At 37.2% G+C, this 12,946-nt stretch overlaps 1 long non-coding RNA gene across 1 annotated transcript in view; it reads left to right on the top strand.

Moving 5' to 3' along the window:
* Positions 1-7,219, top strand: part of LOC135327315 (uncharacterized) — a 152,472-nt gene extending 145,253 nt beyond the window's left edge. Inside the window, exon 4 of the long non-coding RNA XR_010387421.1 lies at positions 6,319-7,219. This is a non-coding gene — a long non-coding RNA (uncharacterized LOC135327315). The remainder of the gene's footprint in view (positions 1-6,318) is intronic.
* The last annotated feature ends 5,727 nt before the right edge of the window (positions 7,220-12,946 follow it).

Below are 12,946 nucleotides of genomic sequence, written 5' to 3'. Positions count from 1 at the left end.
TCTATTCAGAATATCTCAGATCAAAGAAATATCTCTTCAAGAAAAATAGATACTCACCAGTAAGAATTAAAACTAATCCAGTTTTTACAGTATGGGGTTAGGGGGGGAAAGACCTGTTTAACTAGCTGGTTGGTGCTTGGCACAACAATTAATAGCTTATTCACCTCCTATAGAAGACATAAAGAATGGGATATGTATTGTACAGCTGAGCACAGTCAGCTCTTGATTTCATTTGCACAATGGCATGTTATTAAATGGTATCCCAAATTAATGTTTACATCTCTCAGTTGTTACATTCCATCTAAGATAGCCCCATGAGCTCTTTGCATCATCGGTGGAGTTTCCCTCACCTGCTCACTGGCAAAGAGACAAACAGGATCAGCATTCTGCCAACAGGAAGAAAAATGTCTACTTGGCAAACCATAGGGAATGCAATGAAAGTTGAAGTAAAGCTTCTGAAAAGACTACGTGTTGGGCTAAATCTTCCATAGCCACTTGTTAATCTCGTAATATGAATCAATATGAATCGATATGAATCAATTCAAAAAGTATTACGACTGAGTACGGAACAGAAAAATAATGGAGAACCTAAGCACAGACTTTTCATTTACACCTTGGAGACTTCTTATGTAGCTTTTTGAACCGTGTCCTTCTCTGTGTGCGTGAGTTTGCATAGACAAGCATGGAACAGGAGAATTACAGAATAAAATCTAAATATTGGTTTCATCTTGATTCAGCCATGAATATGAACTATATAGTTAGCTACTAGTTTTTTATTTCTGCTATACAATCTGTGAGAAGTTGGGAGAACTTGTTCTTTATAAAATATTATTTAATTTGTAAAAGAATAAAGTTACTAAGACTTATTTTTTCTTCCTGAAGAACATGAACACTTAAGCCATCTGCATTCAATGGTTCTACCATGCTGTTTATTCAAATGAGAATTCTTAACAAAAAGGTTACTTCTTTGGGCCAGTTCAGCTTGTTTGCCCAGCAGGAGCTCTACACTTTATTTAGGCTTTTAAACTCCATATCAGAAGCATGAGTTGATGTTTAGTACACAATAGGGATACAGTATAACCTAATATATGCATTTTTCCTTCAGAATTCTAATAGTTTAGTACTGAAGGAAATTTACACAAGCCTTATAGAAATTAAAGCAAGGCATTTATTTCATTCAGAGAATTCAGTGACTTCCAGTGGCTGTACTGCTAAGGACTCTTAGCTTTGAAAGGAACCTTTTATTGTGCAGGAAGAAAGCTCAGATATAGCACTAAGGGAAAATTTCAGAGTCCAGATTAACATGCCTAGCAACTCATTGCTGTGTACCGTTTTTTCCCAGTCCCCTACTAGCTGAACTCTTTCCGCACATCTTTAATTGATTGGGTTAATATAAACCCTCGGCATTACCAGTGTTTGTGTGGCCCCCATAATAAGGCTATTGTGTGCTTCTCTCTACTCTTGTGTTCCCTATTTAGGAATGTGTCACTCTGAGCGGTTCAAAAGTGTGAGCAAATGAAAAAAGCCACAATCACTTCATTAATGATTTGTAAACAGAATATCCAGTACTGACGCCACCTGCGTAGGCTTTCAGAAGAAAAAATACTGGATTTGCTGAAGCTCTGTGTAGAATCACTGTGGAATTTAATTCGGCAGAGTAAATAAATGCCCCAATTAACACTTTTACACTCAACCAAATGGTTGTATTTAGAGGAAACAGTTTCTTTCTTCAAGGAAAAATTCAAAGGATACATGGGATAAAGATAAAAAGAACACCCCAAAAACAAACAAACAAAAAATAACCCTTAAATCTCTCCCAGTAAGTTTTACACAAGACAGCACACAGCAGCGGTTGAAATTATAAGGGCAGACAGCAAGATGTGTTTAAAAAAGGAATGTAAAGTAAGAAAAAAGTTCACTGGAAATTTCAAATAGAAGCAAATGTGTTTATAACTTCAGTTTGCTACTGCTGTAGGCCTCATTAAAGCAAGCCTTTGTTTTTTCCTTTTCAAACACTTATGACAGCTAGAAACAGCTTACCAGCTGCATACTGTCATCTTGGCCTGCCAAGATATCATGTAATCATTCTCAAAGTCTGAAAATGGGTATCCACCACTAGCTTTGTGAAGACGTCAAAAAGCCTAAAATTGTTCTGCATGCGTATAGTTCTGACTGTACTGCATAGCTGTTGATTTGAGAAAGACTTTTAGTAAATACTGGTGAGGTAGCATTTATCTAGAGTATCTTTCTAAATTAAAGGCAAGCTTCTTACATGGCAGCAGATATGCAGTTTTAAGACATATCAAATACTGTGATACTGTGAAGTTTCTTCAAATCCAAAGGGTGGGGGGGGGGGGGGGGGGGGAGAGGAGTCAGGCTTCTTTCTGAAATGCCAGGCATTCAGTCAGTCAGGGTTGCCTGCAATGCCAGTGCAAACCCCCTCATCGGCCAGGGGATTGTCTAACTTCCATATCTGATCTGCTATCTTTCTGTACTCTGCCTGCTGCTAAAGGAAACATGTTACAAAGGAAGGAGACAGGAAAAGGAAGCTGTAAATATTTTGTTCTGTGCTTCTAAAACTGACTGTGTCACACTACCTGAACATCCCGTAAGTAATCAGTGGAGCTGGTCCACGTTTTCACTGAAGTAGCTGAGGAGACATTTTGACCCTGGCTGAAAACATCACACTGCAGAGGGAAAGTCTTTCGAGGGACAAAGGGCCACTGAGTGAGGTACGGCTTGTACATTTTGCGGTCACCAGCACTGTTGTGTTACCTACAGCCAGGAGACTGGAGACAGCATTTCTTTCTTCAGGGAAAACTTTTGAAACACTTCTGCTTTTTCTTCTTGGAGAATGAAGCAGCTGCACATCCTGCATGATATATGGCCCTTCTCCACTCTCCTGCTTGTGGTGCTCTGTACAGTGTGCTGGTGGGCCGGGTGACGTGAGCTCCAGCTCTCTAAGCATAAGAGAAGAATAAGTTTTGTAAAAAAGCATCAATTAAAAGCTCAGCCACAATCAAAAAAAGCATGCAGAATTGTTAGGAGAGAAACAGAACAAAGCAGGCAGTTGCTGTGGTGATGGAGGTGGGGTGAGGCAAATGCAGCTTCCAGACTACAGGCAGTGCTCCTCCCTCCACAGAAAGAAAGTAGTAAAACTAGTAAGTGCACAGGAAGGAAGCTGAGGTTTAAAATTTAAATAATCTACTTCCAACCATGAAAGAGTCCAAATTAGGTCCAAAAGGACTTGGGAATTCCTGAAACCCTGAGCCAAGATCAGTCATTTTCACTGGTGTAGCATGAGATGACATCCATTTCCTGAATGCTTGACTATCCTTCATTTTAATGGTTGATGCGCCATTGACTAACTGTCCCATACAAAGATGTAAAGCAGGAGTAATGGAAATGGAACATATTTCTAGGATCCAGAGGCTCTATACTCTTGCATCAAGAAAATATTGGTGTCATATTACTGTGAAGATCTTTGTCATCATCATTGACATCTTTCTCAGTCCTCACTTATGGGCTTAGGGTAGTTTTATGTGCTCATATAGTACAGCTTTGAAGCACATTTTTGCCAGGTTTTAAGGTTCTACTGGAAAGATTCAATATTGTAAACAAGGTCTAAAGAGCTACAAATACCTTCAAAATAGCTCAAAATTATATGCAAGTGAATGAGCAAAGAGAACCCTGAGCAATCTGAACTATTATTGTTTGCACCAAATGCAGCAGACAAAGCAAGTCAAAGGAGTTAGAGGGAGCATGAGTTAAAGGATGAACAAGGCTAATGTGCATTGTTAGCAGTTCACTCTTCCTCCAAATCAAATGAGTCATACTCCAGCTCTTTGTAACAACAGTGGCATCCCACTGAAGGAAATGGGATTTTCTGGACAGAATAGTTTCAATTCTGTCTGCTACTTTTCTTGCATCCTGTACATACAAATCAGTGATGTGAAGCCACTACAGAAAAGCTTGTGCTTCCTGAAAAGTCTCACAAAGGTGCAGGCAATATTATTACCCAGCCATAAATCCACTTCATTTCCTATTTTAAGCAATTGTGGCCAGATATACTTGAGAATTCAATTATTTCACATGCCTCCAGCACCATTACAAAAGAAAAATTCTAAAACTAGTATCATTTCCACTTTAGGAATGCGTGCAAAATAAGTGTGGTTTCAGAGGACTCTCAGGCAAGCAAGCTGGGAAGTGATTATCCGGTACTTGTAATTATAATATTGGAGAAGTCTGTTCTGTGATGGGCTTTCAGTGTCAGTTCCTTGGTGCATTCCTTTGGACAGGGACCTAGACATACAGCAAACCTCTCAGATGTCCTAGTTTTTTTAGGAGGAAATCCACATGTAGGCAGAAGTGGAGTTGCAGGGTGTTCCCACTTTACCTGCCTGAGGGACCAGGACAGGAGGGAACACCACAGAGCCACTGGCCCCACAGACTGGACACAGATCACATCTTTCAACAAACAAACAAAAATCCTAAAAAACTTGTCTCCTTGTCTGATACTTTGCCATACTTGGTCAGTTGTGCTTTCTGCCTCGAATTTAATCTGATGAAAATGCAGTTGCTTGATTGATACATAGTAAAACCAGAGTAGCCCTCTTAGCCAGGACAGGTCTGATCGTTGCAGTCACTAAAATGTCATACTCACTAAAAATTACAGCGAGTAATTTAAAGTTACAGCGTCCTCTCCTAGACTAACTACCTAGCTGTTGGGTAATTAATTGGAAATGATTTAGATTGCTCCTTGTTGAAACAGTATGTAGATCTGTCAGGACAGATGTTCAAAAATAGAACACAGGCTTTCTTGTAAGTTTGTGAATATAAGCTAAAGCTTCTTATGAATTACTTCTGCTAAATTCTGTTAAATTCTGTGCTTAGTGATAACCTGAGTTTCAGAATGACTACAGATTTCTTATGCTTCAGTAGAAAAGACAATTTAATGTGCAGGAGGTATAATTCCAAAATTAAATCTGTGGGTTTAGGAACATTCCACTTTTAAAAGTGGAAGTAAAATAACTATTTTAACCAAATATAAACTGATCATATTTATTTGTATAACTTTGTTTCTTTCATTAAAAATCAAATATCTCAAACTGGCCTGGTTGTAATTACTGCTTTTTTAGGAGAAAACACAGAAGCCTGCTTTGCAGAAATTACTTTTTTCCCCCCTTTGCCAGCTCTACCTTTTCTTTAGACTTTGCCAAAACTGTTATGTTCCCCAGAGTATTATGAGGAATTATATTTGTGGGATTTCAAATTATAGTAAAAGGAAATTGCATAGTGACCCTTCCTTATGTGCAAGCAAATCTTATAATTTTCTGCTGGAAAGGGAATGTGTGATGCCTTTGAGAAAAGAAGCAGCCTTTGGCAGTGCTAACAACCTATAGCCTACAAAATAATTTCATGAAGCTGAGCATTTGATTCATTTAGGAACTCATGCTCATCATTTTTTTCAAATTTTCTAATTCATATTAGCCAATCTGTAAATACCTCAGATTAGCCCTTAATTGGCACATACTAGAATGTGATAAAATCAATTCTCTGCACTATAAACTTGAGTAACTTGTTTTTAAAAGAAACCCCAAATCTTAACTTAGCTTTCTTAAAGAGTGCGGTCAAAGATTTACAATTCCACTTGGGAATGTTTTCTAATCTACCACTCAAGGTAAATGGAAAATTAGAGACAGATTTTTCCATTCCAGAGAGGCACTGAATAGGGAGGAGAGGCTGATGTTCTTTGCCATTGTGAATAGCAACAGCTACATTCACTCATCTCCCTCTACTTCCTTCATTATGAATTCATATTACTTTACAGAGTTCTGTGGCTTTTGTTAAGGTGTAGGCAAATACAGTAAAGATCAATTCAGAGGTAAAACAGCACAATGAAAGGTATTTTTCAAAAGGTATGCCCATTCTAGTCTCCTTTGTGATTTACTTTTTATTTTTCAGGTTGTAACACTATGACCCACAGCCATATCCTGCCTGATACACACCACAAATCTCAGTAAAACTGAAAAAAACAGCTATTTCAATTTGTGATATGATCTTTTAGCTATATCTGGATATCTTGAAATTCTCTTCTCAAAGAAAGGTGCAAAGGGATTCAAACTTGGCTGAGTATTTTTTGTTGTTGTTTCCACAGTGCAATGTTTGTACAGCATAGCAGTAAAATCTGACTTTGTTCAGTTTTGTCTTAAACTGTGAAAAGAACCTTCATTCTTCTCCTGTCTCATTAATAAACTTAATGCATAGTGATTATGATAATAACAAAATGTTACTTATATTTTATTTTCTTTTGTTTAGATCAGAATTGCAGAATGGACCTGATGGACAGCCTACAAGTAGTACATTCAAATATCAACTTGACTACTTCTGTGCAGTCCCACCGATAATAAAATTGACAACCAACATTGTATTTAAACAGTGCTACAATACATCTTCACTGAAAGCTAAGACGAGCTTTTTGTCTAGGTTGGACATGACCATTGTGGGGCACAAGACCTTCAAATAACCACTAACCTGGAGAGGGTCTTGGTTCCCTCTGAAGGAGCAACTGCTTAAGTCATTGCACGGACCAAAGCGGATGGTATTGGCTGTTGGAGAAACTGCTGTGGGAACAGAGAAGGAGCAGAAAGCTTTCACTGAGGCCACTGCTTAGTTGTGTGGTTTGGAGTATATATATCTACTTGCTTGTTTTGACCTATCTAGGTAATTGAGAATGGAAGCTTGAAGATAAAACATATTTTTTTCAGTACAAACAGTTTGCAACACTCCTTAATACACTGCTTAGTACAAAGATTGTGGGACTCAATGGGTATCTGATTGTTTTAATTTGGTAAGTCTTAGATGTTTGATTGTTCATTCTATATCTATGCTTTCTTCCCCTGACAGTGTAGATTAAACAGGTACTTTATTTGTATCCCGCGTCTCAATTATCAAATGTATTAAAATGGGAAGGGATGGACTGCCGCTATGTGCTGAAGGAACTTGTCTTTCACAAATAATGAAAAAGAAGTAAAAGTGGGTTAGTGCATTGTTTTTCCCAATCAGGAAGGTTAAAGTCATCCAGCATTTTTGTGTTTTTATTAGTAAATATTTACTTTCCTGAGCTTCTCTAGAAAGCTTGTTATTGTTTAGGGCAAGAAAGTTTGAAAATAGCAGGTTTCAGATGTATTTTACCTTCTGATAGTGAGTGGCGCTGCTAGTTTGATCCCTATTCATTAAAATAATACCTCTCCTCTCCTCTCCTCTCCTCTCCTCTCCTCTCCTCTCCTCTCCTCTCCTCTCCTCTCCTTTCCTCTCCTCTCCTCTCCTCTCCTCTCCTTTCTTCTTTTCTTTTCTTTTCTTTTCTTTTCTTTTCTTTTCTTTTCTTTTCTTTTCTTTTCTTTTCTTTTCTTTTCTTTTCTTTTCTTTTCTTTTCTTTTCCAGGTTGAAAACTAAAACACATTTTTTACTTTAGACTTTTTACTGTGACCCTTCAAACGAGGGAAAAAAACCCCTCACCATGCAGTTCACAAGGAGAAGAATAATCAAGAGATCTTTTCTATTCATATTTTTATCTGGCTTTTGTCTTTTTTAGCTGTTTTGGTGACATCTGCTTTGAAAACGTACGTCTTTTTGTTTTATGCTTCTTGAAAGATTATAATTCATTCAGTTGCCGTCTATGTGCACATGATGAGTATTTGTTGTGTAGATGGAATCAGTACTGGCAGAATATTGGTGCATGCTGCATGTTGCATTATTCACTTTCATCTGCATGCAGCTCGTGGCTGGCAGGCTCCTCACAGCTACCTTTAAAGTGGCTTATCCAATAGAAAACTCTGGCTTGTTCAGTAGGAAACCTAGGAGATCAGTTGTCATATTGGAAGCCTCCTGCTGAATTCAGGAGAGAATACAGAGGAGGGGGCATGCCAAGCTCTGATAGAGGGTTGTTCGAGATGGCATTACTATGCTCCAAAAAGCTCTGGTCATTTGTCTTCAAGTTATTGCTATGTCTGAAGAGCAAAACTGCATTTAATTTAGCAGGGGTAAATCCTGGGGTAGGAACAACACACATTTTTTTCCTTATTTATGAATATAATGTCCTGTTGCATTACAAAAACCAAAATAATATCTTAGAAAATTGGTATTGGTAACTGTGTTTCATAGTGCATTAATACTTAAAACAGATTTCTGTTGGCATGTCTCACATTTTTGCCTTTGACTTTTTGTGAGAATCATCCAACTGGCTTCAAAGTGGGAATACAATACTGAAAGTCAATGGATATGCTTTTTAGTAGGATGCTATACACTCAGACAATTTCTTGTTCTCCAGACCCTCCTGTTAATGTGAGTATTTCTGTTATGTCATTGAAAGCAGAGCTGTAATGAATCTATAGACCGCAATTTTGAGTCCCTAGCTGACTTCTCCAATAAGGAGGTACTGCCCCACAGCAAAATGGGCCATGTGCCTGCAGCTCAGCTAAATTAGCATAAAAGCTAAGGGCTCACATCACCAGTGGTGGTGGGCTGATGCTAAGCAGCCAAACTTTTTAATGGGTCAGCTTTGCCCTTTTGCTGAATTTGTTGCCAGGGAAGAACAGATCGGTGGGGTACTAACATCTTTAGCTTCTGCACAGCATGAACTGCAGCTTGTCTAGTCTCTAGTATCGAAAATGTCACGTGAGAATGAAATGCAGTAAATAATTTTAGCATTGGAAACTGTTATTAAACTTTCCTGTTTAGCTCTGTTCATGATACTTAAAGTGCACTTAGATCAAATATGAAACTTGCTCTTAAGACCTGTGGCAGCCAAGATTACAGTTTTGTCAGTACTTTTGGTGATTTTGCAGTGACAAAAGAACCTTAAACAGCAAATCCTAGAGGTCTAATATATAACTGGCAGACAAAACTCTTTTTCAACTCCTGCACCATAGTCTTTGCTCTACCCCACTGCATTATGGGCAAGTTGTGCAGAAGGGGAAGCCCTTAGCGTATAGGAGGTGTCAATGAAGCAGGTGGCAACAAACAAAAAAACCAAACAAACCAAAAAAAGGAAATAGAAACTTACTATTGCTTTGAGAAGGTTTTGGAATCAGTAGGCTGGCTTGAGGTATAAAAGGCAGCAGAGAATCTATTTCACAAAGATAGGTTACGTACTTACCTACCTGTTAATTACTGACAGTGTATAGCCTCTTTCCTAATCACCTGTTTTGTAACAGCATTCACCTAAGCTTTTCCATGTTTACATTACGGTCCTTTCTTTCATTCTAGTCTGAATTTTTACATTTTGGTTAGCAATGAATTACTACATAACTTTACAGAAAAAGAATATATTTAGCATCTATTACTATTTCATGGAATGTTTGCAGCTAAAAATATTTCAGCACTAGGTTAGAATAACCAAACTGTGGTATCCTGATAAAAAATAATTCTTCAACACGCATGGAATGCTAATCACTAGAACTTTTCAGCAAGGTATTGCCTACCTGTACTTTGACTGATAGCTTGAGTTAGTTTGCTTTCTGGTATGGTGTTATTTACATTTGTAAGTTACACTTTTTGGAAGGATTTTAACCTCTAAGAGGTTACTAGCTAGAAGTCCTTTGAAATGTGTTTCTTTTCATGGTATTGTTATTGCCTTCAGTCGAAAGTATCTAATGCAAATGGTGATATGAGCGAAAGGAAATATTATATATAATAATAACAAAAAGTGTTTATCCACAGATTTCTCAAGGGCCATTCAAGCAAGACACTAGGAAGTTTTTGTTTGTTTGTTTGTTTGTTTGTTTTTTGCTTAAGGTGTAGTTTGTAGCCTTAGGTTTTTAGGTTTGTTCCCCTTTCCTTCCAAACCAGAGTATACTGAAATCTGAAACAATAAATTTTCTGTGATGATGGAAAATAATTTATGATATATCAGATTAGAATTCAACAGAATTTTTTAGGTAGTTCAAGGACTGATTATAAAGTTAATTTTTCTAGTTTCTCATTTTTTAATGAACTTCCATATAGATTAGTGTTTGCATGTTAAGGGCCTTTCCATTAAAGTAACATGCAATGCCTTTTGGTCTATTCATGATCAGGTACAACTAGGCTTTTTAAAAAAGTGGAAAATTATCAAGACAGGAAATTTTCAAGACAAATACTTCTCTGCCATGTGACCACTTCATTTTTTCTAATGGTGATGAAAATGATTTACAAATACAGCGAAACCTATTAGTTAGTATGGTACTGAAAAAACTGTTGTCTAACAAGAAGTGAGAAGATGTTTTCTTTTGTGCAATGCTACATGTAGAGGCTATAAAAAACAAGAAAAAACAAAGCTGTTGTAGGATCTCTTAAGGATTTAAGTGAGCACACAGGTAGTGAAAAATGAATGAAATAAAGAACACTTGCTAAGTTAATGCTGTTTGATCCATTTGCATTTTTGCAAATGACAGAAATACTTACACGTAACACCAAATGGAGAAATAATGGCTTAAGAGCTAGATTTCAGTTTATTTGGGTGAAGTTTCAGTTAGTCCCTTCTAGGCAATGGATGACAAGACATTTTCAATGTATTTGTAGTATTGTTAGAAATTAATAATTCATGTTGGTATTATTATTAAACTGCTGTCAACTAAGGAGGAATGATAATCAGTTTGCCTAAAGGGACACATCCTGGCAGCATATCCATTTGACATCAAGGTGCCAATTGACTCTTAAATGAAATATTTTGACTTCTTTGACAATTCATGGATTTTTAAAGTTCTGTATTCTTTCATAAAGATTTTTATTTATTTTTTGCACCCTCTCTCCCTCTGTCCCTCCCAAGAAAAGTGTGCATATGTGCAGGCACATCATGATATTATGGTCATAAAAGCTGGGAAATGTAGCCTGTCTGTACACCAAGACTTTTGTCTCTCTTAAACTTCACTGATAATTTCAATCAAAATGTTATGCTAAAATGTGTACTAAAATGTATATTGAACCTTTCAAAATGAATTCTCTGCTATTTGTTGCAATTTATACGGTACTGACTCACTACCATGGGTGCACACGGTAGAGTAACATATAATAAATCAATGCTGAAATCTTTCACAATAAAAATATTGTGAAAATTCTATAATATTCTTATTTAACTTCCATACCTGTGTAAGATCACTTAAGATCACTTAATGTGAGATCACTTAAGATTTTACTCCAACCATGTAAAAAAGAGATGCTTTAGAACATTAAAAACAGAAAGCCGTCTTGGCGTAGAGATGTCAGATTTTAGAATGTTATTGGCAGTTAACGATAATAATGTCCTTTCTATGTTTGATGTTGTCTTTTGCTGTTTAATGTTGCTGAGATTTCTGCAGTCAGACCCAGACAAAATTCCACAGTAGTGGAGCCAGAGGAAAAGTGTCTTGTTCTAAGCTCATGGGACTATTCATTCTTTCTTTACCTCATTCACCAAATTTAATTCTGGAGAGGTGAATTGGAAAGCAATGGGCAAGACCTCTGTCCATCATCACTGGTGTTCAGATCCTCTCGTGACGCTGAAGTGATCAGGCTGAGCTATTGCAATACAGGTTGCACTCCCTGTGCTGAAGAGACTTTGCAACAGGATCATGAATTAAGCTTATTTTTGAGATCCATTTCTTGTTGCTGATCTAGTAGTGCCATTTTGCCTTCATTTTTTTATGGCTGTGTTCCATTGCAAATAATAAAATAAATTAAAATAAATTAATCCTCAAACCTTACACAGAGGGAGTTCTTAGCAATTCTGAACATGGGAGCAGTGGCTTATCCATACTGTCGTTGACAGTCTAATATGTGTAGCTTTGTTTAGTTGCTAGGGCAACAGCCATGTTTGTGCCTGTCATTTCTAACACATCACTTCCAGTTTTACAATAGAGGCCAGGAAATCATACTACCTTGGTGTTGCTGTTTGGAAGTCATCCACTGTTCTGCAGGTGACCCTTTTAAGAGATAAACTCTGTGCAGATTACCTATTGGCAGCAGAGAATGCTGCTAAATAATGTTCTTTCCACAACTTGATATATCAGCCTTAATCACTGCTATAGAGAGGGAATTTGTATTGAATTACAAAAAAGTTAAATTAGCAGGTAGTAACATCCCAAATACCAAAGTCAGCATTACACACACGGCTACTGATCTCTTGTCTAAATAATTTTGATCATTGGGAGCGAAGCCTAACCTCTTCATGTGGTATGCAAAAGAAAGAGGCATTTGTCATTCTGGTGTTTCAGAGTGTTTCTGAAAAGCTATCCTGCTTCAGTATCTCCTTTTTACTATAGAAAAGCACTGCTAGGCAGAGTTAAATGGATTAATTACCTTTTCAGTGTAAGAGGAAGAAGAAATAAGAGTCTTGTCTTTATCTCCTCTGATTTCAGAGGCTGACTAGAGGCTTTTCAGATGCGCATATCCCTTTAATGACTTAATCATCTAATTAGGTGACTTGCAAAGGCTATTGGCAAATGAGCAGAGGGTTATTTTCTAATTTTCATGTATCTGTTGATAGAGTAAAGGATCCTGGTATAGTCTCTGTCCTTTTCCCCCATTCAAGGTTCTTGAGATAAAGAGTTAAGATTAAAGATGAACAAACGCTTTGAACAGGAAATGCCAACAGGCTAAGTATGTGTTATTTTTATTTTAAACCTTTGCAGCATTTTAGGAACAAAGTTGGCTGAGAGGTTAGGTTTAAACCACTTAAAACAATTCCTCGATTTTGAAGTTGCCTTACCAATGCAGACTTGATACATGTCAAACAAGCTTTATATCTTTAGTCCTGTTGAGCTCACATATTTCACTGTGTATTAAAATGGGCATTTAACAAATGTTCTTTGCGTGTACATATTGGATCAAAATGTGGTCAGAGTTCTTCTTTGATTATAGAAAAATAGTGTTGTCTAAAGTTTAAAGCAAGTAGCCAGGAAACACGAGTTCACATCTAGCTCAGGCACCT

The sequence above is a fragment of the Dromaius novaehollandiae genome, chromosome 2 (genome assembly GCF_036370855.1).
Source record: "Dromaius novaehollandiae isolate bDroNov1 chromosome 2, bDroNov1.hap1, whole genome shotgun sequence".
In the NCBI taxonomy this organism is placed as follows: Eukaryota; Metazoa; Chordata; class Aves; order Casuariiformes; family Dromaiidae; genus Dromaius; species Dromaius novaehollandiae.
This window is presented reverse-complemented; position numbering and strand designations above follow the sequence as displayed.